Genomic DNA, 26,955 nt, shown 5'->3' on the forward strand with positions numbered 1-26,955 from the left:
ATATTTACCGCTCGAAATTTGAAATTCGAAATTATATTTACTGCTCAACCAATGTTTTCTTGCAGCTGCTAGTTATTTGTTGTCGTTCCGCATCAGAAATTTGAAATTATATTTACCGCTCAACCAATATTTTCTTGCAGCTACTAGTTATTTGTTTCCTTTCCGCATCAGGTCGAGCTGCGAGACGCCGACGGGAAAATGTTCGAGGAATTCGTTCCGGTGGATGTCTAGCGTTTGAAGTTTGCTGAGATTGAAAATGGCGGCTGGAACTGGTCGGAAAAAAGATTGGTGCTTAGATTTAGAGTCCTGAGGTCGGATAACAGTTGAATTTGAGCTGAAATTACTTCGCCGAGTTCCTTGTTGGAGAGATCAGGCGAGATTGGTTCTTCATAAAAGCAATGGATGTCAGGGCTGCTACTGCCATGGCCAAAGTTAGCGGGGTTGTCCACGGAGCAGAAGGTCTATGCGGGTTATTGCCTCTGCAAACAAACTTCGGAAGATCAGTTCGTGAGACGTCACAAGCTAATTCCCAAATTCAGCATAGGATCATCTTGAAAAGAACTGCTGTTAAAGCTGCGAGATTAGTGACAACCAATTTGGCTCAGGTACTTTGATCAGATCATCTGGAACTTTCCACTTTTCATAAATAAATATCTAACTAAGCATTACTACTATGTCTAGCCCTCTGTGGGTATGAAATCTAGATTATAGTTTAATGTTTATTTTCAAAAACACTTCCATTGCAGGTGGTCGAAGTAGAGTGGACGTGGAGAAAACGGATTCAGGAGTTGACACTATAAGAAACAAATTACTTGCCTCTACAGCACTGGATGAAGTGGGAGGAGTGGTCCGTTACTTATGCTTCAGACGTTTGTAAATTTCTGTTATGGTTGCAGAACATGTTGATTAACACCAAACTCGTCTTTGCCATCATTTTTTTGGCTTTGATATTGAGCCTCCTTGTATTTGTGTTGCTTCTCCTCTTTCTAGTCCTTCGAGTATTAGCTCCTCTGATTGCATTGGCTATGGAGTTTGTGACCAAATTATTGCATGTGTAACGCTGGTATACAAACACGTATATACATTCATATGTTTTGTGAACACCTGCTATTGGTATTGATCTAAATCAGCTGGCCACAATGGTTTTGTCTTTGCAAAACACTGCCTATTATGGAAGTTACAGGAATACCGAGAGACTCATGATAGGGCTCGTATTTTTTAATATTATGCAAAAATTCCGGATGGATGACATACAATCTCTGTGTAACGATTGGAGAATATCTTAATTATGAATTTATAAAAGGATTGAACGATGAAATCCATTGACGATGGATGCACGCTTATAATCTCTGTATATCACTGTACAATCTGTCTCGTATATTTTAATACGATGTGGACTAAATCTCTCGGTATACTAGCTTAATTCTGAATTTATAAAGTTTAACAATCAAACCCATTGACGATTGATGCAGGCTTGTAATTTCTGCATATCAATGTTATGTGCCTCTGCACAATCATGCAATACTTACTATATTTTCTTTTGATAATATTTATTTTTATTTTCATTTAAAACAATTTCACATGAGATTCCTCATTGCTTTTCTATGCACAAAATAGGGACGTAGATAAAGATTTCAACATCATACATACTTTATGTTGTTGAATATTATAAAGATATTTTTGGACGATAAGGGTACTGCAATTTGCCCAATGCAAAGGACACCATTCCCTTAATCCCTTAACACTTGCTAGATTGGGTTTTTAAAGTGGAGGAATTGTATAGCATGAAATTTGGAGAAAAAGTTCACATTTCAAATTAAAAGATTAATTATATTTTGGATTTTTAATATTTACAAATTAAAATAAATTATTATTTTCATATAAAAGAGAAAATATTTTAAAATTTTATGTATATCTCACACATCACAATTTTTATTGTATTAAGTTGTGAAGATCTACACATCTTCGTTAAAATATGAACTTTAAGTACATTTCAAGGATCTTTAAAACATAAAATTTAAGTACATTTCAAGGAGTGTATGTAGATGACATTGGTTCACCTGTATTACAATTCATATAGAAATCATATATATTTACTTAAGCTCTACACATGAATCAAATGGGGAGAATTTCATTGGATCATTTACTTATAATATATATAGGAACCATATGAAGGAAATTCAGTGGAATCATTTACCTTTTCATCTAATATGGATATCATTCCTCAATACAATGAAATTGTTTTTCTTTCTTACAAGACTCAATTATTCACATAATTGCAATGAGTTTAAAAAAATAAAAATAAAGATAGAGTATTATTTTATAGATATCATTGTAATTTCCAATAAAGAAAAAAAAAACAACTATTTAAAACCAAACCAACAACAACAAAATTTTCCATAAAATAAATATAACTTACAAGAATATTATTTCATAAGAATTATGGAGTCAATGATTAGTGCACGTGTATTCCTATGCATGACACCATTTGTGAAAGAACATAGAACTGACATTATTTTTTATCAACAAAAAATGAATGAACCCTGAAAATGGGTTAATAAGGAATCATAGCTCGATTTAATCAATTTTAATCTCAAGTATTTGTTGTCATATCTTCAAAATAAATAGGCATAAACAAAACATGCTGGTGATATTCATAAATGCAAGAAAGCCAAGAAAGTAGTAAATGCAATCAAAGAGTAGGATGTAAGACAATTTGCATTTTTAAATCCAAACACTAAGAGACTAAGGTGTTGATTCGAATTGAAATTGTTTTTATCTACGAATAACAAAAGATTTCACCACAACCAAAGTTTTGATCTTCATTTCCCATTACTAAGAGACAACTGTAATAAATTATCAAGATATGGAAAGAAATTGTTAGAATTCATTTTTCTAATTGTATATATATATATATATATATATAATACAAAACTAATAACGGGTAAAACATATTATAAAGTAAATTTTATCCATCAAGTGAAAAAATTAGAAATGGTTTTCTTTGCAAATTTGATAAGCAACTTTTTATTTTAATTTGGTTTATATGGGAAAAATTGTATACTGTTGTATACCCCTCTATCAGAGGCTAAAGGGTTCTTAGAGGGTAATGATGAATTCAAATTTGAACCCTCAAGTTTAACTAAAATCCAATACTAGTGAGATAAACTAGAATTACCTTAAAGGAGAAAAAATTGTGGAGAGGAGTTCAGAATCTAGAAATATTTATGGTTGAGGTACTGAAGTATCTCAAGGCTGAGCACAAAAGAAATTATACATTTTCGTCTTACTAGCCTATTGAATGTGTGTCTCAGTGCAATAAAATGGATACATGTCAACTAAAGGTTGAACACCCAAAGAATTACATGTTGAAAAGTGTGCAATAAGAAATGCTTGTTGAGAGTGCAACAAGATGATGGAGCTTAGTGAAAAGAGTCGCCTTCACTAAGTGGGCCCGCAGGCTATTTTTGGCGCAAGTCTATTTTTAGACTATGCCTATTTTTAGACATATGGATCATGTCTATGGATTGCAGGTTGCTGTTTATGGATGATTGGTCAAGTTGGGAAAAATAGATGGACTTCTATTTTTGATGAAAGTGTGAGTGATCAAAGTCTATTTTTACACTGGCTGTCAAAAATAGAAAAGTCAAATATTATTGTCTCATAATAATATTTGGACTATAAACTTGATCTTATTCTCTTGGAGCACTTCAGGATGAGCTACGGATGTGGTACATGCAGATCTCAGAGGGAAATACGTGGTTACCTATGGGATGACTAATATTTGCATGCAGGACTTCAGTTAGAACTCAAGTGAGTTGAGTTTAGTGGACTGGAGGTGCAGTTGATGGAGTTGTGTTCAGTTTAGCTTTGTTAAACTAGTTGTATTTAGTCTAACTGATCAATAGACTAGAGATGAGTTGGGTGAATTAGTTATTAATTAATTCACAAATTATTAACTCATGATGCAACTAATGAATACATCAGTTAACTCAGTTGCATGTCAGTGCATGTTCAGTTCAACAGGGACAGGTGATAGAGAATCAGATTGCTATCAGTTGTGACTATAGTTGTGTACCAGATCTTGCACAATCAAGGGATTGAGTATGCCAATGAGTTTGCTCACGTATTTGCCCAGTATTGTAGCCTTTGCTCACGTCCAACAAAGTGTGAGTGATTATTTTGAGGTGAAATACGAGTTTGGGAAGCCATTCTCATCAATTCTTGAGCAGGTATTGAGCTGTGGAGGCAGGCAAGCAGTGGAATAGATTTGGAGATCAGATCTGAGTTGTATTGTGTGTAACAGGTGGAGCTGGTACTGGATTGCTTGTGATAAGCATTGTACTTTGTAATGTTACATGATTCAATCAATATAATATACAGATAATTGGGGTTTTTAGCGAGATGCTTTCCCCAGGATACATACTGTGTTAATGAGTTTGATTGATGCTTCTATGTGTGCTTGTGAATGTTTTTGCTTCTGTAAATTGATGATCAACGTAGAGGAGATTATGTATTATACATGTTCCGCTTATAATTGTATGATCAAGATAATCTCTGTGAATATGTGTCATATTATTCAAAATTTCTACATGGTATCGGAGCTGCTTGATTTGTAGAAGAGATTTTTACAGGATATCAAGCGAGGATTGATCATCGGATCTATTATTCAGAAAGTGTTTACATTTTATTTCTTCAGGCAGAGTCTGTAATCGGGCCAGGTAGCCTCTGGATTCATCCTTCCTTTGGAAGGTGAGATATCCGGTGAATGCCCATACAGTCAATCTCTGTACGAGAAATACTTTGTTCTCACGAATTCTAGATCGGAAGTGATTGAGTTTTGTGCTGGTGGAATTCGAATTTAATTCCAAAGCAAGAGATAAAACTCAGAAACATTCAGTGTGAGAATGGAGACAGTATGCCCAGGTAACTCACGAAGTTCATCCAATGCCGGGATGAGCTGGGAAGTGTGGGGGTGACTGTCGGATGAGGATGGCGAGTCTAGGACTCCTTGACCTTCCTAAGAGTTGGCATAGCTACCAGGACTCGGTGAATGGAAGGGAAAAACTGCCAGGATGGGAGAGACTTTGGTCGGATCTTGTGCAGGAGGAGATTAGACGGAGCACCAGAGACGGTTCTTCATCCATGCAGGATGAGGAGAACTGTGCCTTAGCGAGTAAGGCGAAGAAGGGGAAGGGGAAGGTTTCTCTTTCCGAATCCAGTTCTTCCAATGATGGGAAGAAGGTTGACAAGGCGAAGGTGAGATGCTTTCGTTGTCATGAGTTGGGTCATTATGCTACTAATTGCCCAAAGAAGAAGTCCAAGAAGGGATCCGGGGAAGGATCTGAAGGTGAGGCAGCCTCACTTGCTTCATAGTTTGAGTTGGACTTCACACTCTTCGCATGCATGGTTTCATCCATGGTGGGAAGTGGTTGGTTTCTTGACAGTGGAGCTTCTTTCCACATGACCGGTGACAAAAGTTTGTTCAGTACTTTGGAGGAGAAAGATCTCCAGATACTCATAGGGATGGGTAATGATGAGAAGTATAGTGTCTCAGGTGTAGGCACGGTTATTTTTCAGAGGGAGCATGGAGCTCGCCTTACCTTGACCGATGTCAAGTATGTACCAGGACTGAAGAGAAACTTGGTGTCGATCGCGATGTTGGAAGACAGAGGCTATGATGTGGTCTTTAGTAAGGGAAAGGTTTTCCTTAGACACATCATCACTAGACAGGTGAAGCAGATTGTTCACGGGTCAAGAACCTGTATGCTCTTGAGGTTCAAGATGCATGCAAAGCCTTGAGCAGCGAGGCAACTGATGGAGACTTGGTGGTTGAGAGGGAGCGTATATTACCTCTCAACATGCAGAGCCAGAAGAAGTCTCAGACGATTGTGGAGGAGCCACGATTGGTGCAGCAGCTTCAGGAGGTTGTGGAGCAGCCACAACAAGGGAAGCTGAGAGGAGATCGAGTAGAGACATCTACTCATCCAGAGACCTCCAGTAGGGGGAAACTTCGAGCCAGGTGGGCTGAGGGATCGCATGCAGCCATACCTCCAGGTAGGAGGTGGGGTGATGTGGATTGATCGTCCCAAGGAGGAGGGGCAAGATCCTTGAGGTACCCAACCTCTTGGATGAGACCTTGCTACGGGAGCCCCAGATGTGTAGTAGCAGGAACTGATTGATTGGGTAGAGACAGATGCGGATGGAGCGGCAGAGAGAGCGACAGTGCAGGGAATCCCAGGACAGCGCATAGCTAGCAGGCTGTAGCAATGCGAGAGGCACAAGTGTTTTGCACAGTGCTAGGTGGCACAGAGAGGTGTGCAATGGTGCGAGATGCATGGAGATGTTTCCGTAGCGCAGATGTCAGAGAGGGAGCACTTTCAGCAGCAGGTAGAGCTTCAGCATCAGAGGGTGTTTCTATCCCAACAGGGAGGTCAGTTGGGAGGTGCAGTGCGGATGCAATGCTGGGAGATAGAACCAGCAGCAGCACGGATGTAGTCAGAGATCAAAGTGACAGAGGCTAGAGCAGTCAGATACTGAAGAGCACAGAGATGCAGAGTTTCAGTCGACAGAGGCAATAGCAGTCAGAGACTTTGATGACAGAGCAAGTGGACCGGCCAGATGTGTTGCATGGAGAACATTCCAGAGTTACAGGATCGGGTTTGAGAGGAAGCCATTCTTGTTGAGAGGGAGTGTTGAAAAGTGTGCAACAAGAAATGCTTGTTGAGAGTGCAACAAGATGATGGAGCTTAGTGAAAAGAGTTGCCTTCACTAAGTGGGCCCGCAGGCTATTTTTGGCGCAAGTCTATTTTTAGATTATGTCTATTTTTAGACATATGGATCATGTCTATGGATTGCAGGTTGCTGTTTATGGATGATTGGTCAAGTTGGGAAAAATAGATGGACTTCTATTTTTGATGAAAGTGTGAGTGATCAAAGTCTATTTTTAGACTGGCTGTCAAAAATAGAAAAGTCAAATATTATTGTCTCATAATAATATTTGGACTATAAACTTGATCTTATTCTCTTGGAGCACTTCAGGATGAGCTACGGATGTGGTACATGCAGATCTCAGAGGGAAATACGTGGTTACTTATGGGATGACTAATATTTGCATGCAGGACTTCAGTTAGAACTCAAGTGAGTTGAGTTTAGTGGACTGGAGGTGCAGTTGATGGAGTTGTGTTCAGTTTAGCTTTGTTAAACTAGTTGTATTTAGTCTAACTGATCAATAGACTAGAGATGAGTTGGGTGAATTAGTTATTAATTAATTCACAAATTATTAACTCATGATGCAACTAATGAATACATTAGTTAACTCAGTTGCATGTCAGTGTATGTTCAGTTCAACAGGGACAGGTAGTAGAGAATCAGATTGCTATCAGTTGTGACTATAGTTGTGCACCAGATCTTGCACAATCAAGGGATTGAGTATGCCAATGAGTTTGCTCACGTATTTGCCCAGTATTGTAACCTTTGCTCACGTCCAAGAAAGTGTGAGTGATTATTTTGAGGTGAAATACGAGTTTGGGAAGCCATTCTCATCAATTCTTGAGCAGGTATTGAGCTGTGGAAGTAGGCAAGCAGTGGAATAGATTTGGAGATCAGATCTGAGATGTATTGTGTGTAACAGGTGGAGCTGGTACTGGATTGCTTGTGATAAGCATTGTACTTTGTAATGTTACATGATTCAATCAATATAATATACAGATAGTTGGGGTTTTTAGCGAGATGGTTTCCCTGGGATACATACTGTGTTAATGAGTTTGATTGATGCTTCTATGTGTGCCTGTGAATGTTTCTGCTTCTGTAAATTGATGATCAACGTAGAGGAGATTATGTATTATACATGTTCCGCTTATAATTGTATGATCAGGATAATCTCTGTGAATATGTGTCATATTATTCAAAATTTCTACATTACACATGTAGCTCATAATAAAATTAATTGTAATTTATTTCTTATTTGTAATTATTTTTTTTCTAAGTACAAATTTTTTCATTATTTCTAATAACTATAATAAATTGAAATATGTCTTGGTCTTCCAGTCGGGAAACTAGGCGAGGCATAAAATTTCATTTTCTTTAAGAGCCACACAAAATTTTTAGTAATAGTGTACCAAAAAACCAAAAACTTTGTTTCAAATTAGTGGCCTCTATGGTTATACTCAAGCAAAAAAACAAAGTAACTAGGACTTGATGGTAAATAACTAGAGAACATAGTTAAGATTCAATATTTTGTAGAGCCTGAGGCTTCCACATGGATAGGATCCCCATAATCTCTTGGAGAACAATCTAGAGCAGGGGGCAAGTCAAGGCAACCTTCAATTTTCAATTTTCTCTAGTCTTTGGTCCATCGAGTGCACTAACACCTATAATTCATTCAATTAAAGAAGCATCTCTTCTTTGGAAGTGTTCCTATCCACCAACACATAGTCGAACAATAACTCGAGGTGTTAGTAAAGAATAACTATAATGATTGAGGTGACCCCAAGAGTGGCCTATGTTTGGAACTTGTCTTGCTACTTTGGCAAGCACCTTAGAGTTAGTAATGCATTTTTTCTCATGTGAAATGTCACATTCAACATGGGAAATTTCTTCTTGAAGGCTTGTATTATTAAAAAAAAATGTATTATATTGTTTAATTTTTTTTGAAAGTTTGGTAGTGGTGAGGCTATATCGTGGTCATATCCAAGAATAACATTCAAATAGAGTGGGGAATTGAATCATTGTCTTAAACATCTAGGAGTACCTTAACAACACAGTCATCACCATCTATCCAAAACCCGTCGACATTTTTTTTGTTTATTTTTAAATTAATTTATAATTTTTAATAAAATTTTATTAAATATTTCTTAAATTATCATAAAATATAAATAATACAAAATCTAATTATTAATAATTTTTAGTTAAAAATATTCTTAACTTTATTAAAACTATGTTAAAATATTATTTAAAAAAAATCAATTTATTATAATGAAGGATATATATTAAACAACCTAATTATCATATAGATGTGATCATTTAATATTTATGAATAATATATATAATTATATTTAAATATAAAATATTGACGTAATTTAACTATTTTATAGTGTAGCTCACACAGTGTAGCTTAATTAGTGATCATTCTATTCAAAAGTATTATATAAATTACTAGATTAAAGGCTCAAAGTCCCTGTGGATTAAGCCAACAAAAAAAAAAAAATAATCATTATTTTATTTTTTATTTTTTTGGTATATTTTCTAATCAATTTTTCTTAAGTATTTGGTAGGGATTTATTAGTATAGAAACAAAAATAATTCCTCAAGTAAGAGATCTAAATCTAGAGGAAGATATAATCTCCAGGAAAATTTGTAAAGGTATGTTGGAGATGCAAAAAAGAAGACATAAAGAAAAGGATCTTATGATACTGCTTCTATAGAAGAAAAAACCTTTAGATGAAGTAGGGGATGTGTACTTGCCCTTTTCATGCACACATGTAGATCTTGAGGCATGGTTGGTTAACTCAATTGAATCTTCTCATATGACTCGTCGCAAGGAGTGGTTTGTGCGTATGGAAGGTACGATGGAAATGGCATTTTCCTAGGAGATTTATCGACAACCAAAACCATAAGATGAGGAAAATTCACATTGAATCTCATGGATGGAAGGATTAAAACACTCTTTGGTGTTCTACACATCACAGTATTGACCATATATTTGATTTCAATAATCAAGATGAGTGAGACAGGTGTAAAAACAATGTTTGAAAATAAAATGTATAGAATAGTTCAAGGAGCAATGGTATTACCAAGAGGACCTAAGCTTTGAACTCTATATAAGATATTGAGAAGGACTATTAGTGATGGGTGCAACAATCCCTTTGTTCCTCATAATGGAACTGAAGAAGGAAAAAACCCTATAGTATTTAGAAATAAGACTATGCTATGGAATAAAAAACTAGGACATACCAGAAAGAAGGGCCTTCAAGCACTACATGGTAAAGGTATGGTAGAATGTATGTATAATTACTCTCTATATTTTGATTTATATGAGCATTTCCTATACAAGAAACATAATTAGGTAATATTATCCTCTAGTAGTATGGCGAAAAAATAAATATTGTAGTGGATGCATAATGATGTGTTCGGAAATGTGTTGGTTCAATCACTAGGAAACTATATGCATTATGTATCATTTATAGATGAATTCTCAAGAAATACGTAAATTTATTTTGTCAGCAATAAATCTGAAGTGTTTAACAAATTAAAAACTTTAAGGCTCTTGTGGATAATTAGACAAAGAGGAAACTAAAGGCAATGAGGATGGATAACAATGGAGAATTATTTGGGAATGAATTTGAGGAGTTCTAAAAGAAGTGTGATATAACAACACATAAGACTACTCCATATACACCTTATCACAAGAAGAAAATCTGTTTTGGGCCACAAATCTAAGAAGCAGACTTTAGTGAATATTAAAGGATCTGTGGGTGATCTCTAGTGACTGTTGAGGGTCGCGTTTGGTCTGTGGAGGAGGCACAGACTTGAGGGACAAGTTTGGGTATATTTGTGTATAGATTTAGTGACATTTCCTATTTTGAGGGGTTGAGATACTCTATGTGCAATCCAAAGTAATTTTTGGCAGGTTGGTATGATATTTGTGTGTGGGCATATCTCTAAAAGGAGTCGCAGTCTTGTACAATAGTTAGATAGGAGGGTCATAGCCTTGTACCTCAGTTAGAAGGTGGTCGAAAGGCCTAAACAATGGATGGAAAGACCTTAGATAGAAAAATATGGTAGCAATAGCACAAGGGAGAAAGTTCACAGTATTTAGGAGGTTGTTAGAGCATTTTGGAGAGGGATAATAGGTTGTTGGAAGCCCTAAATAGGAGTAGAGGCTATAGCAGAGAGACACCAACCCTAAGGTATGTATTGATGATGTGTTTAAGGATGATTTGTTACTAGAGGACAGAGTCTAGATTGGACATTTGTATTGGATGCTCATAGATTATTGGAGGGTAGTGTGAGAGTGGGCCAAGTGTGGCCTAGAGTAGCACCTTGATCGACTAAGGTGGCTACTAGAAGAAGCAGAATTGGAGTAGCATAAAAATCAACTTATGGAGGGTTGTAGAGGGTTGCTTCAATCCCTAATGAACAAGTCTCTTGAAGGACTAAGATATTATTAGAAGTGACAGAAGAAGAGATCACAAATTTGATCATCTAGGCGCAGTTTGTAGCCCTAGATTTGTCTTGTGGAGAAGGACATCTACAACAAAAGTTGATCAGTTATCCATGCCCTAAATTCATTTCTAGAGAAGGACATTCGATAGTGATAGAGGGAAGTCCCCCAGCCCTAAGTGTGTATTCATTGGGCAACACAAAAAGGCACTAGTGGGAAGAAATTCCCAAAATAACTTAGGAGTAGTAGTGAGAAGTTGAGAGTTGTTCACAAATGGAGTTGTGAACAAATCGAGAGGAATATCAATGTGTTGATGCATTGAAGGATTAAAAATCAAGTAGAGAGCATTTGGAGCTGAGTTCATTGACCTAATGGAGTTGGTTCATTGATAGAGGTAGATTAGAGTTGTTGCATATCAGGATTTAAAGGACTAAGTAGATGTGTACAAGGTATGACTAAGGGAGTTGTGAGGAGTTGTACATTAGCTAGACAGTCAGAGTACTTTGTAAGGGTAGATTGGTTGTGAAAGGACCGACACCAAGCCCTAGTTGTTGTTTTCTTATATCAGTGGATGTATGAGGGAAATTATCACTGGCACATGAACCATAGACTATTGTATTATTAGTTTGTTAATATAACAAAGTTGGATTGTAAAAATTTGTAAAAAGTTGTCTATATTTGTCCATGTGTTGATTTACTATTGTATATTATTATACTATGCAAAGTAGCCTTGTTGTGATACTTGGATTGGTAACATCAATGATTTAAGATTCTATCCTAGACTCTAGTATCACGTAAAAACAACATAGTATCAGAGAGACTTTGAAGGGCCAGTGAATTAGAGTGTGCATTGTGAAGCAGCTCAAAGGGAGCTAGATTATCTAAAGCATGGAGCAAAGGGTTCAAATGAAGTCATGGAGATGTGGTCTTGAATAGCATGGAAGTGAGATTGATTGGGAGTTTTGGTGGATTAGTGGAGAACCTGGTGAAAAACAATTTTCTGTAGGGTAGGTGGTTGATCATGAACTTCCTCTGACTTTCCATGGGTTTTTGGGAAAGCTCCAGGATTTATTTGACATAGATGATATTGGTTTGATCGAGATTGCTTCATGTGATGAAATGGAGATTGGCAGACTAGTTTCTTCATTAGATCGTGATGTTGCATATCTGAGAGTGGAGGGTGTGCACCGGTGGTGTTTGATCTAGGAGGATGAGTTCTAGTAGGATTCAGTTGGGTTGATGATGGAACATGTTCCACCGCAACTTAGATTGGCCTTATAGGACAAGAGGTTAGTAGTAGATTAAGTCATTGGAGACCGTGTAAACTCAGAGGGAGTCTCGCTTTAGAGGGAGTAGCCCTATGGAAGTGTTTAGGTCTTCAGGTTAAGATGAGATGATGCAAAGGAACTATCGATATTACAAGGTTAATTCTACAAAGTATACTGCAGTGATGGATGCCATATGGGCTAGTGTCGTCGGTGATGAAGTTGATGGAGACTTCCTAGTGTTGGAGGTACCTCCCTCGCTAAGAGGAAGTGTTGATATTTGTAGCTTGAGAGGTACTCCAAACCCTAGGATAGTGGGTTTTTGAAGAACTGGCACACAAAAGTGACTTTTGGATAAAGAAACCAAGTCTGTGGGCTTTGTACCCAAGCTTGTGGGTGTGAAACCACCAAGAGAAACCATGGTTTGACACAAGGAGGTGAAGGGGCAACCATAGAGGAGCTAGGGGCCACTTCAAGCACTTAAAAAGGACGTATCAAAATGGAGTTGTGAATTTTTATATGTGGTTGTGGGTTAATTTGTCAAGGAGAGCAGGTCGGCTAGGGCTAGATTAGCCCTCTTGATAGTTCATTGGGAGCCACATGTTCACGACGCTCCTAACGAAACAGTAAAGCTTTGAAATATTAGTATATACAAAGCCCTCATTAAAGAGAAGAAGCAGTCATATATTAATAAGAGACAAGAGCATCTTATTCACCTTTCTAAAGTTGCACCCAGAAAAATTTGGCGGATGGTGCTTGTTCGTAAATCTAAAGATAATCATTCAATCCCCTTAGAAAAGTGGGACATATTTCTTAAGACATTGTATGACTCCCTGGACACCATGGGCAACATCGTTAGCCCTCCTATTAAGGAAGATATCTTTTCTCTTGAGGACTCAAGAAAAGTGGGACATCTATCTTAAGACGTTGTATGACTCCCCGGACACCATGGGAAACATCGTTATCACTCCTATTAAGGAAGATATCTTTTCTCTTGAGGACGTTGAGTCTGGGATTAATAATCTCGCTAGGGGGAAGCTAAAGACATTTAAGGATACCAAGCTGAGATCTTAAAGTTTGTAAGATCTATCCTCATTCCTCATCTCCACAAGCTTCTCAATTTGGTTGTAAAGCATGGCTTCCCTAAACCTTGGACATAAAGCCTTATTGTGCCTATCTTTAAAAATGGGGACAAAACCTTTCCCGCTAATTACATGACCATTATGATTAGCCACATCTTAGCTTAGATTTATGGTCTCATTTTGGAAAAGAAAATTAGCCATTGGCTTGAAAGGAACAGTAAAAGAGCTAAAGGGAAAGCTGGGTTTAGGAGATACCACTCGACTATAGACCACCTCGTCACTCAGGATCATTGCCGAGGAATGTTGCAATAGTAAAGCTGATATATTTTGTTACTTTGTGGACTTTAGAAAATCCTTCGACAGAAAAGACTTGATGAGATCATAATTATTCCTCCTAAGTTGAAGATTGCTATGATTCGCCTCTACGAGACGGTTGTTGCCAATATTAAAATCACCGAAGGGTGGTATAAAGATATTAAATTAAATATCAGGGTTAAGCAAGGGTGCCCCCTTTCCCTACCCTTTTTTTTTATTTACATCGATAGGTTAGAGGAGTGTTTGGAAATTGAGGGGTGCAAAGGAACTGAGCTTGCTAGTATTACCATCACTCTTCTCCTCTACGCCGATGATATCGTTCTTCTTGCTAGAAGCCATTAGGAACTAAACAAGAAACTTAAGACTCTTCATTACTATTTCTCTAAGATGGCTATGACGGTTAATACTGACTCTATTATATTACAATCATATGCAACGTTTAAAAGAAGCTGGTTTTATATGACCCAGAAAAATTGAGGAATAGTTGAATTCATCCAAGTGTAGAGCTAACCAAATCCTAAATGAAGATTGTGTGCCTGATGAAAAGAGTAACAAAAATGATTGGGTTCATAGCCAAAATAAGAATACTCGTGATATTTGGTACAATGTCATATATAAAGATTCCAATCTACACTTCTGTTATTGCAAGTGGGCCCTAAATGGAAATGTCTGTAAAAATGTATTGAAAGTTGAGATGCTAGCGAGTAACATTAGTTTGGGTGAAAATGTATTTCCTAATGTCACTAATCCTACTACAGAAATTCCTAGAATTTTATTTGATTTGAATGAATCACCTATATTGGGCCCAAAAATCCAAACAGAGCTTCTACCATGCTTTGATTCTCCTCCCAATCTAAATTATCATAATGAAACAAGCATTGATGATTTAGATAATTGCTCATACAATGTTGAATCAACCAATGTACGACTAGATAGTGCATTATTTGAAGATGATGAGATGAAACGTGTTAATTCATCAACTCATGAGAAATTGAGATCCATAATACCTACAAATTTGGAACATGCATATGCATTAAACGACTTGGTAGCAATGCATGTCAAGAATACAACAGAATGTTTTTCAATACTGTAACTCCATCCAAGATCACTACCAAGAGAAAACATAGTTTCTTGAGCCCAGTCAATAAGAAAAGGCGTTGTGGTTGCAAGTCAAAAGCAGGGAAATCTAAACTACAATTTGAAAGGGTTGGACGAGTTCGTGCAAAAAAAAAGAGCATGAATGAACAACTGGAGTTATCTTCTCAACAACAAAGAAATGCAGACCACATGCCTGAGTTAGTGCAACATTCTAGTATACACAAAAATGGTATGGAAATATGATGTTATGCATTTTTTCATGTGAAATATGATATACTATCATTTGCAATGCATAGGCATAACTATATGAAATTTTTTGTTGTTGCAATTGGCGGGACAACTTGTCGACTCCAATTATTTAATGAGCATGTTGGTGAAAGAAACTATATCATTGGGAACACTTCTCCAATCAATACCATCCAAATCTCCTCCCCGAGGGTGCTTCCCCCTATTGTACAACCAATGGGGATGTATTGTTGGCCACACCCACCACCTTTTTCCTTCATAAATTCTCCCATGCCTATAACTGCCTCCCCAAAACCTTCCCAATTCCCATCCCTACCCTTTAACCATCCACCCTTCTCATTGTTCCAATCATCCACCCTTAACATTCCAATTTCCCTGCCTAGGGTGATCCCTCGCCCTAGGGTTATTCCCACTATCGTACAACTGATGGGGATGTATCATCGCCCAAACCCACTAACTTTTTCCTATTTTTCTTCCACCATGCCTTTATCAATCACCCCTGAACCATGCCTATATCCATCACCAAGTGCTCCACCATCTACCTAGGGAGGGAAGTCTTCTCCATTGCCTTAGATCTTCATGGGGAGAATGAGTAGTTGATCAAAAGCTTATCATTAATTAACGAAATTGGTTATATGAATTTTGGATTTTACAACTAATTAGTTATTGAATTTCTGCAGCAATACCAATTTGGAAATGCACTTGGGAGTGCCAAGAGTGGTGATGGTGACTTATACACCCAATTTCTAGATCAGTCGTGAGGCCGCTTTTCCATAATGTCATTCATGGGCATGAAATTCCATTATCTATGTTGGGAATGAAGTTCCATTTTGTACAAAAGAAAAATGTATAGCTAGACAAATTTGGAATACAAATACATGAATTTGAACTTGTGTGTATGACAATGTCTTCATTGACTTTTAAATTCATGATGTGGACTTGATGTTATATTCTATCAATGTTACATTAGTTTTGGTGAATGTAGTTAGAATGGATTTATTTGTTTCATTTACAAGTTATCAAGTTTGCAAGTTAAGTTACTTTTATATTTATATCTTACTCAATGTTGCATGCATGAACAAACATATCATTACCAAGGAACTTTGCTTAGTTATAATAATAGATATATCATGTACATGAAGAGAGCATATATATGGATTTAGATTTATTTTAATTTTTTATTTATGAAAAGGAAAACTAAAGTTGAATTTTTGAAAAAGAAAACTACACTATACAGGCCTTATAAGAAAATCTGCAAAAATAGATAAATATTTGAGCCTTTACCACTTCAATACTAACATTTAAAGATGAAAACTTTATTGATAAGTGATGTAGATTTGAGCCTTGGGACCTGATGGCTTCAATACAGAATTCTTTCGAGTGGCCTGGCCTATTTTGGTTAAGGATATCTTGGAAGTGGTTGAAGAATCTCGGCTATCTCGGAAGGTACATCCCTCTCTGAACTCTACTTTTATAGCCTTGATTCCAAAAACAACTCATTTTGAAGACCCTCAGGGATTCATACCTATTTCTCTATGTAATATCATATATAAAGTTATCTCCACCATTATGGTCAATCGTCTTAAACCCTTTCTTCCTGCCCTCATTTCTCCTGAGCAAATCGGTTTTGTCCAAGGCCACCAAATTATGGATGGCATTGTAACTACCCAAGAGGCAATTCACTCTCTCAAGAGCCTTAAATCAAAGGGTATGGTGATAAAATTAGACTTATCCAAAGCCTATGATCGCCTGAGTTGGTCCTTTTTTATGAACATAGTGAAAGCCTTTAGATTTGACCAACGATGGATCCAATGGATTTCTTCTCTCATTTCCTCCATAGTATTATCAATCCTCATTAATGGCTCTCCATCCCACACCTTCAATGCATCCAAAGGCCTTCGTTAAGGTGACCCTATTTCACCCTTCCTCTCCATTCTGGTTGCGGAAGGGCTCGAAAGATATATAAAATCAGTTATTCAAGTTGGTCATTTAAAAGGAATTCATCTATGGGGCAATGATCTTCCCTTATCCCACCAACAATTTGTGGATGATATAATGTTATTATGTCAAGTCTCCTTTTAGGAATCCAGGGCTCTAAAATCCATACTGCAAGACTTTATGCAAGATTCTGGTACTCGGATCAGTAATGAGAAATCCAATATCTTTTTCTTCAACACCTTGATTCCTTCCCAATCTTTCATGCCCAGGATTCTGGGATTTTGCATTGGCTTCCTTCTGTCCAAATACCTGGGAATTCCCCTAGTGACTAACTTTCATAGGACTTCCTGTTGGAAAACCATCCTTGAGCGAATCCAATCTCGGCTTCAAAACTGGTCTTTCTGATCCCTAAACATTGTTGGGAGGGTGGTTTTACTAAAGGTTGTGCTACAATCGATCCCAATATATCAACTCTTGGGTCTAGCTACTCCTAAAATTGCTTGCTCTGATATGACAACTATCTTCAAAAACTTCCTATGGCAGGGGACTCAGGAAGCTAAAAAATGGGCACTCCTTTCATGCAATCAGTTGACTAAACCTAAAATGGCAAGGGGGTTAGGTCTTCAGGATCCCTTTCTACTAAACCAAGTGATGGGGGGGGAACTTTGGTGGCGATGGATTCAAGGTGTAACTGATCTCTGGAAGGTCATCTGGGGCCAGAAATATAACATGCCTTCAACTACAGAGGAAAGACTGAGAATGCAAGGAACTCCAAGAGGATCATCAATTTGGAACTTAGCTTCTGATAATAAAGAGTTAATTTGCAACCATACATTTTGGGAAATCAGAGATGGGAGGAGTGCTCTATTCTGGCTAGATTCGTGGCAACAATGGGAAAAACTATTGAGTCGCCAAGATTTTGTGAAGATCTTCCTTTTCACTAATAAACCCCACAACTTGATGGTTAATCAATTTTGGGACCCGACCCCCAGGAATCAATGGAGACAGTGGAAAACGAAACAAGACTGGAACAACCCTCCTGACTCAAATCAATGGGATGTGTTTGATTCTGAGTTTCACACTAGAAGAATTGCATCGTTAGAAGGACAGGACATTCTCAGGTGGGGCTATAAAACTAAAGGTATGTTCACCATAAAAGAAGCTTACCAACTGGCATCAAAGGAGCATCCAGATCAGTACAATCCGCTCTGGAGGAAAATATGGATGGGACAATTTTGGCCGAAAGTAATGTATTTCCTGTGGCTAGTGTGCAGTGGCAGGATTCTCACCTGGGACGAATTACAGAAGAGAGAAATCCATGGGCCCTCTTTTTGAAATATGTGTGCCTCTCAGACTGAAACCATAGAGCATCTCCTGAATATATGCCCCTTTGTAGCCCGACTCTGGCAAAATATAAATACTCATTTTGGTCATCTAGACCGGGATAATACCAGTATCCAATCCACCATTGGGAGTTGGAGGAAAAAAATCTCTTCCAATCTGATGGTAAATCGAGCCTGGTGTCTATCTCTCGGCTTTCTTTTATGGGAAGTATGGAAGGAAAGGAACATAAGGATTTTCAAGGACTAGAAACTGTCACACTTGGAAATCTAGAAAGGAATACTCCAAAATGTAAGAGAATCTATACTAGTAGAGAAATGGCATTCTGATGATTGGAAGGTCAACCCCCAAGAAGTGTGAATATTGTCTACTCTCAACTTATCCCAGCAAATGCTTGCACCTTCATATTGGAACTTAAATTTGCCTCTCAGCCAATCTCCTTCTCGCTTCTCATGACCCCTGAGGGTTTTCTCAAGCTAAACTTCGATGGGGCATCCAAAGGTAACCCTAGGGATGCGGGTTTTGGAGGGGTCATCAGGGATTCGCGGGGCCAGGATGTCCAAATATATGCTTCGAATTGTGGCATGGCAAGTAACAAAGAAGATGAATTCGATGTTGTTAAACATGGTTTGATAATAGCCAAAAGGGAAGGGTTGAGAAAAATGGTGGTGGAAGGTGATTCTTCTCTGGTCATTAATACTATTAAAAATCTTAACCAAGGGTCCCAGTGGGAAAATATTAGTAAAAGTTGGAGGACTACTCGCTTAATCTAGGATATCAGTGAACTTATTCAATATTTCTAATATATCATCCCCTCACATGTCTCTCGCAATGGCAATAAAGCTACATATTTCTTAGCAAACTAGGGCTATCTTCAGCCGAGAGTGAATATAGATAAGCCTTGGATAAGGGAGATTGGGGAAGAAGGAATGGAACAATTGATTCTGATTTTGAACCAGGACCCGACTCTTAATCAGAACCCCTGATCGGGGTGTGAGACAGTTGAAGGCCCGCTTGGTCTTGATTGATATGACATAGCTTTTATTGTTTTGGGATGGTGGGTAGTATCCCTCATGCCCTCACACGTGTATTCACTATGATAATATGAAGTGTCGTAGATCTTGGCAGATCCATGATGTGAAGGTTGGTAATCCTTGGCACCTATAGGTAGTGGGAGCAAAGGTGACGTTAAGACCATATATCCTGCGTATAAACCCAGGTCCTCAGTTTCTTAAGGAGCCTAAGTTTGTTGATTACAGGTTCACGACAATGGGAACACGAGAGGAGTACCCATCTGCTACATGTCTCTGCTTGAGGTTGGCGTATAAAGTCTGGTTTGCCTATGTTGTCTTTACTCTTGGCCTCTGTATAGTGGCTTGGGTCACGAGCGTGGGAAAGTGGGAGAAGGGTGAATAAAGGAGGCCCGACCTTGGTAGATATGGTGAAGTCTCAACCTCGCAGTGGAGCCTCGGGTCAAGGTGGAAGAGGTAGAAGACACTAGGAAGATAAAGGAAAAGATGTAGATCCATCTTCCGATCGGACCGAGCGGTAGACGACTGCGCGACAAAGAACTGAACGATAGGAGACTGCGCAACAGGTGACTGCGAGGCAGGTGATTGCGTGGTAGATGACTGCATGGTAGGGGACTGCATGACAGGGGACCGCGTGACGAGGGATAGCGTGGAAGATGGGTCGGAAAAAATTTATGAGAATCTTTAGGCCACGGTCAAGGCTTACTGCAAAAGGACCCCGACACAGGTGAAACAATTGATTGCGAACTGGGAGGCAGAGTTGAATTTGCAAGCTAAGCTGGAACTTCCAGTCGAAGACTGGGGGGAACTAATCACGGACCCTAGGTACACAAGCGACCATCTCACCTTGTTCATACAATCCATTCATTTTTACTGGTTAGTGAAGTGCATAGTGGCCAAAGCAATGGCTGCGACCACCAATGGAGTGGTGCACAATGACGTCGAATCAGGTCTACAAGACATTCAAAATGAGCTCCAGCTTATCCAACGTTAGTTACAGAACCAGAACGACGCTCTGGGCCGCATCAAGCGACATATCCCATGTCTGCCACAAACCGAACTACCAGGATCAAGTGCTAAAGATCATGGTCAGGTGGAATAGTTGGATGATTAGTGGATCGAAGTTATGACTGTTAATTTTAGATTTTTTTTGGATGTTTATGTCGGGTAACATTTATGTTTTCAGTCTGATGTTTATTAGTTGGTTTCTAGACTATCGACCTTATAAGGCTTGGCTAAAAGGGCTCAAACTATTTATGTTCTGGATGGCTTATAATGCAATTCAGTGGCCAACAAATCTGGTTTCCCATTAGGTAGGTTGAGGCCACCGAACAACTCATATATTTGTAACCTACCTATTTATAGATGAATGAATGAAAGGTACTACTAAGCTTACAAAAAAAAAACTAAAATATAATATTAATTAATTTATATCAATATAAAAATATATTATATAATAACAATTTGTTGTTTAATTTTTTTTTAAATAATAATATTCATGTTAAGAAAATGTATATAGCAATTATTTAGTTTAGTTCATTCATTTTTTATTTTTTTTTAATGCTATAAATTATTTTTTATATAAGAGGCATGTACTAAACAACAATGTTGCATATTATACTTGTTTATATTTATATTGATAAATTTTACCAAATATTGCAATTTTTTTGTCGAATCATCCTATTGTAAGTGGATACCCATATGGTAGAAGATAATTCATAATTTTGAAAACTTATATTCATGTGATAAGATTGTGCATATTTTTTTAATAACTTTTTTACTCATTAGGTGTAAAATAAATTTTTACTTTTATTTATTATTATATAAATATAAATTTATTATTTACCTCATATATAAATATTATACTATTTCATATAAATTATGAAAAACTTAAAATATTTATTTCAAATTTATAGAATATTATCTAAATATACATATTTCATATTACACAATTTTTAAAATTTTATTATTAGAAAATAATTAATAATTTTGGAAGTTTTAATTTCTGAAAAAAATAGAGATTTTTTTTACTTATTACTAATTAATCATGTAAATTAAATAATTTGATAAATATTCATAAATATTAAAACAATTATATTATAAACATCTTATATTACTAAAATTTAAAAATAAAATAAAAACTAAGTAAATTATAACTTTATTTTAAATTATATTAATATTGATTATAAAAAGAATTAATATAAATATTAAACATATATACAAGTAAAAAAAAAATGTAATAATATTTTTATCCATCTAGATTTATTCTCATTTTACTATACATATATTTATCTATCTTGATCTACTCTCAATTTACTATGGACATTTTTAATTTGTAAATAAGATTTGTTACAATATTATGGGTCAATACCATCACTTATCAATATCACATGCAGAAAAATAACAAATAACTCTATATAACACTTGTTCATATAACATTTTTTTAATTAATCAATTTAATTAAAATAGCAAAAAAGACATGACTACTTTGAAATAAATCTTAATCTTTGATTTGTGTATACATTTAAGAATATTCTAAAATATTCATGGAAGGTAAATTTCTACCATCTACATTATTAATAATTAAATTAAAATTATAAAAGCAAATAAATATATCTATTAACATAATCATTATATAAATTTGTAAATTAATTTGCAATTATTATTATATAAATTTCAATGTATAAATAAAACATAATATTTCTCAATCAAAATTACAAATGCAAAACAAATAAAAATACACTTTCATAAACTTTAAAATAATATTTAATGTTTACATAATTATTAATTTAATTTGTATTTATCCTTCGACTCCTAAAACGAGATAAATTAAATACAATCCACATATATGATGATACAAACAATGATTGAATTTCTAAATAATAAGAGTGCAAAAACATTAAGATTGAGTTTTTTCTTGGAGATCAGATTAATGAGATATGCTGATTTTGATGATTTCCCTGCAAACAATCAACCTTACAGGTTTTTTTTTTTAAGAAGTGGGAGGGTCTAGTTCCCTTTAGAAGCATATATGCGCTTTCTTTTCTTTACATATACGTGTCAGAACTATACGTAATTGACAACCGTCACATTAGGATTCACATTACAACGAATATGCTGTAGGCACAGCGGTACATATCAAGCTGGGATCAAATACACTGCAAAGCGCAACACCACAGGACTCGAACGCGACCGAAAGATAGAAACCGATTGCCCCGACCGCCACATCATGCACTCATTGTAAAGTGTCATTGTCACGATCTCGTGAGTTGAAACGAAACAACATTGTATGCTCCATTCCACAAGTTGGACACGCAATTCAAACCACAACCTTACAGTGATTGTAAAGTGTCATTGTCACGATCTCGTGCGTTGAAACGAAACAACATTGTATGCTCCATTCAGGGGTTAAATTTGACGGGTGACCCTACCCGTCGAGGAATTTTTTTATGACGTTTTTATTTTTAAACTGCCCATCATATGACTTTTAAAATTTATTTGTACAAGTTTCATCTAATTTCAAATTGTACTCACAATTGTTCAAATTTTTCATTTTTTGTTGTACAATTCGGCTCAAGTCTCATTGCTACACTTTATTTTGAGACCTGCTGATCAAATTTTTCTGCAAATTTTCCAGATTGTTCAAATGTTCTGAGTTTTTTTTGTTTAAAATGGAAACACTGATAAAATAGATGGGAAATATATATATAATTCACCTTATTAATAAAAAATAGAAAAATAATAAATCTACAACACTTCCATGCTTCTTACATTTTTTAAAAAATGATAAGCCTAAATATACCTCTTACAAAGAAAAATTTGAATACCTTAAATAAATAACAATTATTTAAGAACGGCATATATATAATATTTTCTAATTTAATACATATAAAAAATAAACAAAATAAAATTTAAATCATTTAGTTTACCAACAAACCACCACAAAAATGTCTACATTGCTGTTTAAAACATCTTTTGAAATAATTGAGATCAAAATTCTGAATAAAGTTTTCTCTATATTCTTTATATTATCTCTTAGACCTTCAAATGCTTTCTGAGCAAACAAATAAAACTGATATTTTATAAATGCAAAGTTACTCTCCAGTAAAGGATCTTGAAATTACCAGTGGCTCTGAGTCTGCGGTTCTTGTATATTGTCACAGTCATTGTACTCGCCATGCCCACTGCTCCGATTTGTTCTGAAATGTTGGAATCGTTTTCTACTTGAGTATCCACTACATTAAGAAACCCTGCAGCAAGGTCCCAAAGCTTGTTTCAATTGAATTATAGAATTTATACATTTGATTTAAGATTTTTGTGATTTATATTAAATTTTGATAATAAAAAAATTATTAGTCACATTACAAATTGTTTTATTAAATTACAAATTCTATAACCTGGATTTTAGATTTTTATAATTTATATTGATTTTAATAGTCTTTCAAATTAACCAACAACTTATAATATAATTAATCTGAAAATTTTTATAAAAACCCTATATTTCATATTTAACATGGATAATCATTAAATGCAGAATCCAGATTACTCAAGTGAAATTACAGAAAGGCTGAATTTGTTATTCCCTGTGAACGTACAGTGAAATCACTGCTAAATCACTACCATCAAATTTCAATTGAATACTTTCAAGACACTCTGGCATTTGCTCAGCTTGCATAAGGTAATTTCTCAAACTACTCGGCCTTTGGTCTTGCGGCTTCGAAAAGCACTAGCGTTCTTGGTATGGCACATGTCATTTCCTCATTTCCCCGGACCATCATGCCCGCGAATCGCGATATTTTGTCCGATTCTTTCTTTCGGTCAAAAATCTAAAAAAAGCAGTTTAACTTTTTTAATCTTTTCAATTGTTTGTATGAACGAGTCTAACATGGTTGTTCGTTTCCAGGAGATTTTTTTATTTTATCATTAACCATTTAATTATAAAAGTATGGGATTTCTTGATTAAAATACTGAATACATATATACAGTCATTAATAAATAAATTAACATCAAATATAACTGTATAATGAAACTCAAAAATAAATTTGACACCCAAAAACGATGGCTTCACCTTATTATTTAAGAATTAATAATAACCACAATTTCAAACCAAAACAAAAACAATCATTTCACCTTATTATTAAGGACTATAAATAGTCATCCCATAGATTTAAAAGGAACTCTACATAACGATGAATCTAATTTTGTAAAAGCAAATTCTAAAATTAAAAATACAGAGAAAAACAACTATATCTCCAACCTGTGCGGAAAACTACAGGTTCCATCAATCAAAATGATCTGCACGCGGATTTCTAAATGAAATTGTGCGAACAGGCGCAACCGTCTTTGTCCTCTGGACGAACAACGGCAGCTTCCCTCTCTACCAACAACGCAACGACAGCTTTATGATTTCTGTATCGATTCCCCTGCTGCTTCTTCATACAGATAGCTTTAATTACTCATCTACTTTGGCTGACTTAATGCTTTAATCTTATGAATTACGAATCTGCTACATCGCTAGGTCCAAGAAAGCTTGAGATTTTATGGAAGCCGTTAGTCTTTGAAATGAATAACGCAGAAGAAAGAATAAAACAAAACGTCATAGATTCGCCAAAATCTAACCTGAAAGAAGCCGGATCAGCGCCGAATTCCGTCCGATATACTTTAGATATCGCCGTCTTGAGCCTAAACCGGCTATACCACAGACAACCTCCGTTATTTGCTAAAAGCAGCCACACTCGGTCGATCTTTGAGGTCGAAAGCACAGAAATCTTTGAGGTCGAAATAAAGAGGAAGAAAAGGGGAATTTCAGATGCACAGTTTCTCCGCTTTGGGAGCTAAGAACGCAGAGAAACGCGCAGGATTGCTCCTTCTATAGGCGATTAAATATCCAAAAAGATGACAGAGGAGGGCGGCAAGCAATGGATCGAGACCAGTCGGAAGCAACCTGTGGACAAGGACTCTTCCTTGCGAGTCTGTAACTTGTTACTTAAGTTTCCTGTTTCCATATCTTTCCATATCTTGGACACGCGGGCCGCGGTAGTCTGGTACTTGTATTTGGTAAGTTTACAGTAAATGCTCCAGCGATCAGACGATCCTAATAAAATCAAGACCCCACAAAATTTATTTCCATTCGTGAAAGTTGGTGGACGGCGGACGGGTAACGGAAGTTGCAATGTTAAATATATATAACCATTATTAAAAAAAACTTAAAACTTTCCATTTTCAAACATGCCCGTCATATTGACGGTATTAAAAATTAATAGCAAGTTACCCCTGACGCGGATATTCGAAATTAGAACGTATTTTACGGGTAAAAAACCTAAAAACGAGCATACGGGCGTCAAATTTAACCCCTGGCTCCATTCCACAAGTTGAACACGCAATTCAAACCACACTGTTGCAAGTGGACAGGGATCTTGGAAAGCGCGCTGCAAGTGGCAGCTGTCCGTTATCTGTTCGGATTAAGAGGTTTCACTGGTTTACTCACTTCCTAAACTTAAATCGTCCTTACCTTAAAATAATGAGTCGTTTAAATCATCCTTACCTGTCGCTGTCGTTCTTCTGTCTGTAGTACATGGCGGCGGGATGAATGACCCTTCCTGATGCACATGGCGGGGGATGGATGACCTTTCCTTTATGGTAAGCCATGCTCATGTATTTACATTCTTGAATCCTCCACTGTCACGGTCACCGTCAAAGAATTCAATATCCTATAGCATAGGAAATATGGCTTTCTCCGCAATTACTGTCAGATGTCTACTTTAATGCGGAGGGTTGCGGCGCTGGGTGGAGCTTGCAGAGGGTGGAGGAATTGCCGGCAGCCAGAGTTGGAGGTTTTTTCGGGCGGCACCGGAAAACTGGCAATTCCTCCGCTTGGGTAGATTACTCCGTTTCATAATATACTAAGAAAAGTCAATCTTCGAAACTGGTGAGATTAGACCTTGGTAATAAAAGTGCAGTGATAGCACGCTGCGTATGGAATGAATTTGTCTTTTTCATAATATGATAGGAAAAGTCAGTGTTCCAAAATGGTGAGATTAAACTTTGGTAATAAAAGTGCAGTTATAGCACGCTGCACATTGAATGAATTTGTTTTAAAAAATGGTGAAATTAGGTAATAAAGATTGGAACTTGGTAATAAAAGTATGGAATGAAATTGTCTTTTTCATAATATGATAGGAAAAGGCAGTCTTTGAAAATGGTGAGATTAAACCTTGGTAATAAAAGTGCAGTTATAGCAAGCTGCACATTGAATGAATTTGTTTTCAAAAATGGTGAAATTAGGTAATAAAGATTGGACCTTGGTAATAAAAGTATTGAATGAATTTGTCTTTTTCATAATATAATAGGAAAAGACAGTCTTTGAAAATGGTGAGATTAAACCTTGGTAATAAAAATGCAGTTATAGCACACTGCACATTGAATGAATTTGTCTTCGAAAATGGTGAAATTAGGTAATAAAGATTGGACCTTGG

General features: G+C 36.4%; 2 long non-coding RNA genes across 6 annotated transcripts in view; one reads left to right on the top strand and one right to left on the bottom strand.

Moving 5' to 3' along the window:
• The window catches only part of LOC149177568 (uncharacterized), a 28,359-nt gene extending 2,831 nt beyond the window's left edge, over positions 1 to 25,528 (bottom strand). The window contains exons 1-4 of one of the 5 annotated variants that reach the window (XR_016258121.1): positions 25,100 to 25,528; positions 24,738 to 24,912; positions 23,605 to 23,730; positions 354 to 479 (exon numbers count right to left, since the gene is read on the bottom strand). This is a non-coding gene — a long non-coding RNA (uncharacterized LOC149177568). Of the gene's footprint in view, positions 1 to 353; positions 480 to 23,604; positions 23,731 to 24,737; positions 25,010 to 25,099 lie in introns of those variants that run through there. The other 4 variants (XR_016258124.1, XR_016258120.1, XR_016258123.1 and 1 more) reach the window with 4 other exon arrangements.
• LOC149177569 (uncharacterized) lies at positions 399 to 1,778 on the top strand. Its single transcript, XR_016258119.1, has 2 exons — positions 399 to 605; positions 747 to 1,778. It is a non-coding gene; the product is annotated as an uncharacterized LOC149177569 (long non-coding RNA).
• Positions 25,529 to 26,955: the final 1,427 nt, after the last annotated feature.

This window comes from Pinus tabuliformis, chromosome 4_1 (genome assembly GCF_031772625.1).
Source record: "Pinus tabuliformis cultivar Carrire ecotype Pingquan chromosome 4_1, CPIR1, whole genome shotgun sequence".
NCBI classification, from domain to species: Eukaryota; Viridiplantae; Streptophyta; class Pinopsida; order Pinales; family Pinaceae; genus Pinus; species Pinus tabuliformis.